Source organism: Peromyscus leucopus, chromosome 3, assembly GCF_004664715.2.
Source record: "Peromyscus leucopus breed LL Stock chromosome 3, UCI_PerLeu_2.1, whole genome shotgun sequence".
Lineage (NCBI taxonomy): Eukaryota > Metazoa > Chordata > Mammalia > Rodentia > Cricetidae > Peromyscus > Peromyscus leucopus.
The window spans coordinates 61,061,773-61,069,046 of NC_051065.1; positions in this window are offsets into that span (position 1 = coordinate 61,061,773).

Below are 7,274 nucleotides of genomic sequence, written 5' to 3' on the forward strand. Positions count from 1 at the left end.
AAGTGGGAAATCCAAGCTGAGTTACAAGAGAAGAAGGGCAGAATCTGGGTGATGCCAGCCAGCTGCCCAAGGAGCAACATGCCAGCAGACTGGTAATGCCATGGTCATGTGGCAATACATAGATTAATAGAAATGGGTTGAGTTAAAAATAACAACTATCTAGTATTAAGCCTAAACCATCTGTAGCTAGAGAGTTTTCTCTCCAGGTTCCGCCAAGCCCTAGCAGTCTGACAGCCCACTTATAAAATAAACACAAAGATCCTTATATTATTTAAACTGTTTGGCCTAATGGCTCAGGCTTCTTGTTAACTGTTCTTATATCTTAAATTAACCCATTTCTACAAATCTATACCTTGCCACGTGGCTCGTGGCTTACCGGCATCTTCACATGCTGCTTGTCATGGTGGCAGCTGGCAGTGTCTCTCTGACTCAGCCTCCCACTTCCCAGAGGGGAAGTGCTGTGGGATGGTCTGTATGTCAAATGTGTTGCTCTGATTGGTCAATAAATAAAATACTGATTGGCCAGTAGCTAGGCAGGAAGTGTAGGCGGGACAAGGAGGAGAAGAATTCTGGGAAGTTTTTAAAGAGACAGTAAAGCTAGCATAAAAATAAGCCACATAAAGATGGATATTACACAGAGAATCTGGATTGTGTTGTCTTTGGGATTTTTAACTGCAGAAAAGCATTTGATGGTAAAAAGCTGTTGAGTTAAACAAAAATGTATATTTTAAAGATACCTTGACTTCAAAATTTGGATATAAGGATATGTTGCTTCGGAAAAGAGGCTCTGCTTTTATTCCCACAGAAAGCCAGAGGCTATGGATTTGTTCCAGATTAATATACATCAGGTTTGACCAGCCAAGACCCCCTGAAAGGTCTCCGATGACACCAAGGCCCAGATGACCCAGCATTCAGAACCATTTCAAGGCAACTGGCTCAGACGATACACCCTCACAGACTACTCTATAATCCTAAAATTTTCTTTGTGTCCCCATAAGATACAGTGCCCCCCTCCAGCAGGAAGTAGTAAGAGAAGCTATGCCCAAATTCCCAAATATACCAAGCTGGCTTTGGAGATGGAATTGGCTCACTTCTCTAAACCCAAGTATATTGCTAAAAAAAAAAAAAAAAAAAAAAAAAAAAAGATTAAGAGATTCTTGTGTCCCATATCAGAAGAGCCCTCTGGTGTGGACAGAGAAAAACCAGTATTTTTATTTAAATCAGGTTGATTATAAATGTGATCTCTTTCTAAAGAAGAAAAGGAGATATAGTATAGATATGATAGAATAAAAAGATGATTAATGAACTTGCTTTTAAAGAGCAACAACTTGTTTGAAATGTTTTACATTGCTATGGATTTTAGTTTATTGATACAAATTTAAAGTTAGTTTTGTTATACTGTGTGTATATTTCTACTCTTGTTTAAGGTATTATGTTTGTACAGCTCATTTAAAATTGTACTGGATAATTAAGAAATAGATTAATAATTAGTCATCTATGATAATCATACTTGTAGCCATGTTAGTTAAGTCTTCTAGATATACATAGAAATATTTCAGATAGACAGGTAATCTTCAAATACTTCAAAGACCTACAGAATATGGCATTTAAAATGTTTTAAAAATTTAGACTTTCTGAACAGTGAGACATGTCTGTTCCTGGCAGTACCGGATTACTTCAGAGAGGAGGATGGGCATCAAAGACACTCTATATGGAGTTTATCTTCTTCTTGGCAAAAATAGCCATTTGGGTAAGAAACTGTTCTTGCCTGGACTGCTTAATTGACTGGACATGCAGGATCCATAAGAAGGTAACCACTAAACTTTGCTTGGCAAAATGGTCCTTCAGGTTCCTGCTTCATGGAGGAAACTGTCAGACATTCTACAGGGCACTGAGAAAAATGACTGAGAGACTCTAGCCCTGTGGGCTGAAGACAGATGCCCCAACTTTACAAGAGAACTTTGGATGACTCTCTCTGCCAGCTGTTTCTGTCTACCCTGCAAGACTCCCGAAAGTTGCTTGCATGCTTCTCCCATTTCTCAGGTAGTATTATATCCTTCTGAGGTCTTTGATGTAGTTGAAGACTAGAGATGGTTATAATTTTCCTTAGTTATGATAAAAGATAAGTTACATATGAAACCTTAGACTCACAAATATAAGATAGATAGGATATCTTCTTTAATTTTGACAAATAGACTAGTTATTATGAATAGACTAGATATTATAACTGTAATTCTTGCTTGATAATTGTTTTGTTATTTCTAATTTTACTATGTAAAAGTTAAAACCTTCCCTTAAAAAAAAAAAGAAAAGGAGAAGTGCTATGGGATGGTCTGTATGTCAAATGTGTTGCTCTGATTGGTCAGTAAATAAAACACTGATTGGCCAGTAGCCAGGCAGGAAGTATAGGCGGGACTAACAGAGAGGAGAATTGAGAGAACAGGAAGGCAGAAGGAGACACTGCGAGCCTCTGCCATGACAAGCAACATGTAAAGATGCCGGTAAGCCACGAGCCACGTGGCAACTTATAGACTTATAAGAATGGGTTAATTTAAGATATAAGAACAGTTAAAAAGAAGCCTGAGCCATTAGGCCAAACAGTTTAAATAATATAAGGGTCTTTGTGTTTATTTTATAAGTGGGCTGTCAGACTGCTGGGGCTTGGCGGGACCCGGAGAGAAAACTCTCCAGCTATAGCCATCAGCCACACATTTATAATTAATATAAGACTCTGAATGGTTATTTGGGAACTAGTGGGTGGGGGAGATTCATCTGGTTACATTTGGTGCCCAATGTGGGGCAAGAATTTCCACACAAACCCTGAGAGAGCTTTTAAAAAAAAGGTTCTAAAATGGAGCCAAGAGCAGCTCCCTAGTTCTTATTGCAGACCACAAGTACAGAACATGCAGAACAGCATCCCCTGGCTGCAGTAGGACTCAGCTGAACATCATGAACTCCCACGGTATCTCACAGGCCACGTTACAAGGAGGCTTCTCCCAGCCACTACCTATGGGCTTGAGAGCACAGTTGTGGGCTTAAGAACACGGTTACATGCTACTTAATACTGTGTCCCAGAGTTGGGGAGGTAAATGTGACTCTTGTTGGTACCTCCACCGTGTTGAAAAGCTGAGCTGGGTGGAGCCAGCCACCAAAGCTGCTGCTTTGGTCCTACCCATGCCTGTTGAGCAGTTTAAAAACTGTTCTTGTAAAAAAGGATTGCAGATCCACAATAGAAACAGATTCAGGTTTTAAAAAAATAAAAACTCCAAATGGGTCACAGTATGTTTAAAAAATGTACGCAGGCTTGGAAGAGTGAAGAGAGAGGGTATAGACAGTCATGAAAATATAACAAAGTCTTTAAAGAGAGAAACAAAATACTAAAAACAAAGAGATGGGAAATAGATAGGGAGTCTGGATCCTGTATGTTATTGTATTGATTTTGAATTTTTTGATTGTTGAGAAGCCAAAGACAGCTGCTAAAAGACATGGGATTGTGACCTGGACTGCTAAATTGAACCAATCTAGGTACTTCAGAAATGCCTTAACTTGGAAAAAAAGTCAAAAAATATTTGTGTCAAATGGAAATAAAAAATGCTTTTGAGTTTTGTTCCCACAGGAGATAAGAGGGTATGGATTCCTTCAGAAATAACATAGATCAGGTTTGAACAATGGAGACCTCCTGAATCTTGACAGGTGAATCTATCAACAAACATTACTGCTGATCTACCCAGGACTTGATCATTATCTCAAAAATTTCTTAGGGACCCCTGGGGATGCCTTCACCCACAGACAGCAGGAAACAGTATGGAAAAAAGTATGCCTACATTACCAAGAGTTGAGGGATGTGGGTGGTCTTTGGTTATTTGATGGGTTATGGGTATTTGTTATAATTTAGAGAAATATAAGAATATAGAATAAAAAGACAGCTATTAATCTCAGATATTTTGTATTGACATGGATTTTGGTTTGGTACAATGATACAAATTTAAAGTTAATTTTGTTACACTATTATGGTGATATTTTATTTGTACTAAAATGTGATTTTATTTGTATGTTAATAAATAAAGTTGCCTGGGGGTCAGAGCTAATAGCAAGCCATAGCAGAAGCCAGGTGGTGGTGGCGCACACCTTTAATCCCAATCACATGACAGACAGATCTCTGTGTGTTCAAGGATACAGCCAGCATGGAGACACATGCCTTTAATCTCAATACCGACCACAGAAGACCTGGAGGTCTGTACAGACAGGCAGTGACAAAGAGGTCATGTGGTTAGGTTTATAACCAATGGGAAGGCAGAACAAAAAGTCAATAAAAAGGACAAACACACAGGAAGTAGGTCTCTTTCTGAGAGGAAGGACAGCAGTTGCAGGAAGGGTAAGAAAGGGTTTTTAGCTCTTAGCTACTGCTCTGACCTCTTGGGCTTTAACTCTGCATTTGGCTCTGTGTTTCTTATTTAATAAGACCATTATATCTACACAATATACATATGTTTCTATTCTTGTTTAAAGGATTTTTGTATGTTGATATAAATTTAAGGTTATTTTTGTTACAACATATTGTATATATGTTTCTAGTCTTGTTTAAGGCATTGTACCTATATAGTTCATTTAAAATATAAGGTAAAGTTCTAAATTTTGAAAGCTATTATTATAAACTATTTAAGATAATCAGGAAACATAGGTTAATAGTCATCTATAACAATAAAATTTATAGAGATGTTAGATATGTTTTCAGAATCATATAGAGATATATTTTAGATAGATGGTCTCCAAATACTTCAAAGACCTAAAGAATATGGCATTTAAAATGTTTGGTTAACTTAGGACTTTTCATGACAATGAGACCCATCTGCTCCTGGCAATACTAAACCACTTCAGAGATGTTGGGCATCAAAGAAACTCCTTATGGAGTTTCTTTCAATGTGGTAAGTCTAGCCATTTGGGCAAGAAACTGCTCTTGCCTGGATTGCTCGACAATATGTTGTTTAAACCAGACATTCAGGACCCAGAAGAAAGTGACCATTGAACTTTGCCAAAAAAGGGTGAGATGGTCCTTCAGGGTCCTGCTTCATAGAAGAAACTGCCAGTCACTCTGCATACAGAGGAAAGTGACTGACAAGCTTTGCCAAAATAGATGGGACAGTCCTTCAAATTTCCTGCTTCACTGAAAAGTTTGCCAAATGTTCTGGGCCTGTAGGCTGAAGATGGATGCCCCAACATTACAGAAAAACTTTGGGTGACTATCCAGACAGCCAGATATCTATGTCATTTATAGAATTTTTGAAGTTGTTCACAATGCACTTCCTGTTTACTCAGGTAATATTATATCTTCTGGGGTCTTCGATAGAGTTGAAAACTAGATAGTTATAATATAGTTTTCCTTAATTATGATAAAAGATAAATTAGATATGAAACTTTAGACTCACAAAAATAAAATAGATGATAGAGTATTTTCCTTAATCTTGCCAAATACAAATAGACTGGATATTGTAACTGATTTTTGCTCGATAACTTGTTCTGTTATATGTAATTTTACTATGTTAAAGTTAAAACCCTTCCTGTTTGATTAGACAAAAAAGGGAAAATGCTGTGGGATGTCTTCTGTAGGCTGAGAATATGTGTTCCTCTCACTGGTTGATAAATAAAGCCACTTTGGCCTATGGCAAGGCAGGATAGAGCCAGGTGAGAAATCTAAGCAGAGATACAGGAAAGGAATCTGGGTGATGCCAGCCAGCTGCCCAAGGAGCAACATGCCAGCAGACTGGTAATGCCATGGCAATGTGGCGATACATAGATTAATAGAAATGGGTTAATTTAAATATAAGAACTAGCTAGTAAAAAGCCTAAGCCATTGGCCAAACATTTATAATTATTTGTACATATAATGGTCTTATTAAATAAGAAACACAGAGCCAAATGCAGAGTTAAAGCCCAAGAGGTCAGAGCAGTAGCTAAGAGATGATACTAAAAACCCTTTCTTACCCTTCCTGCCGCTGCCGTCCTTCCTCTCAGAAAGAGGCCTACTTCCTGTGTATCTGTCATTTTATTGACTTTCTGTCCTGCCTTTTCGTTGGTTGTAAACCCAACCACATGACCTCCTCATCACTGCCTGTCTATACAGACCTCCAGATCTTCTATGGTTGGAATTGAGATTAAAGGCATGTGTCTCCATGCTGGCTGTATCCTTGAACACACAGAGATCTGTCTGTCATGTGATCAGGATTAAGGGCATGTGCTACCACTGCCAGACTTCTGCTATGGCTTACTATTAGCTCTGACCCCCGGGGCACTTTTATTTATTAACATACAAATAAAATCACATTTCAGCACAAATAAAATATCACCATAATAATTATATATTATAATTAATATAAGCCTCTGAATGATTATTTGGGAACTGGTGGCCAGGAGAGATCCACCCAGTTACAATGAGTTTGAGAACTGACTCAGGGATTAAGATCACATATTGCTCTTCTAGAGAACTGGAGTTTGAATCCTGGCATCCACACCAGGCCACTCACAACAGCCTGTGATTTCAGCTCTGGGTGATCCAGTGCCCTTTTCCAGCCTCCACAGGCACTGCACTCACATGTGTACACCTCCATACAGACACACATGTACACACACACAAATGAAAATAAAATTAATATTTTTAAAATTGTGAAGAATCAGGTTGGGAAGATGGATTTGGGGTGGGTGAGTAAAGTGCTTGCCAAACAAGTGTCCATATAAAATCTAAGCTCAGTGGTGCACATCTGTAATTCCAGAAGTGGAGGGAAAGGGAGACAGGTGGGTCCTGGGGCTCTCTGGTCAGCCAGTCTAGTGGAAAAGGCAGCTCCAGGCTCAATGAGAGAAATGTCTTGGAATAAAGCTATCCAAGAAAACAAAAGAACTCTACAATGAAAACTGTGAAACAGAGAAAGAAATTGAAGAAAATAGAAACTGAAAGGAGTGATCATACTCAATAGTTGGAAGAATTATATCATGAAAATGCCAATACTGACAAAAACCAACCTACAGATTCAATACCATCTTTGTCAAAATTGCAGTGTCATTCTTCAAAAATAGGAAAAAATCTTAACATTCCTATGGAAGGAAAGAGATCCCAGATAGTTAAAGAGGAATTCTGAGCAAAAGAACAGTGCTGGAGGTATCACCAACCTGATTTGAAATTATATTAGAGGCATACTAACAACAACAATGGCAAAAAAACCCACAAAAGCAAAAATAAAAATATGTTATTGGCATAAAACCAGATAGATACACATATCAAT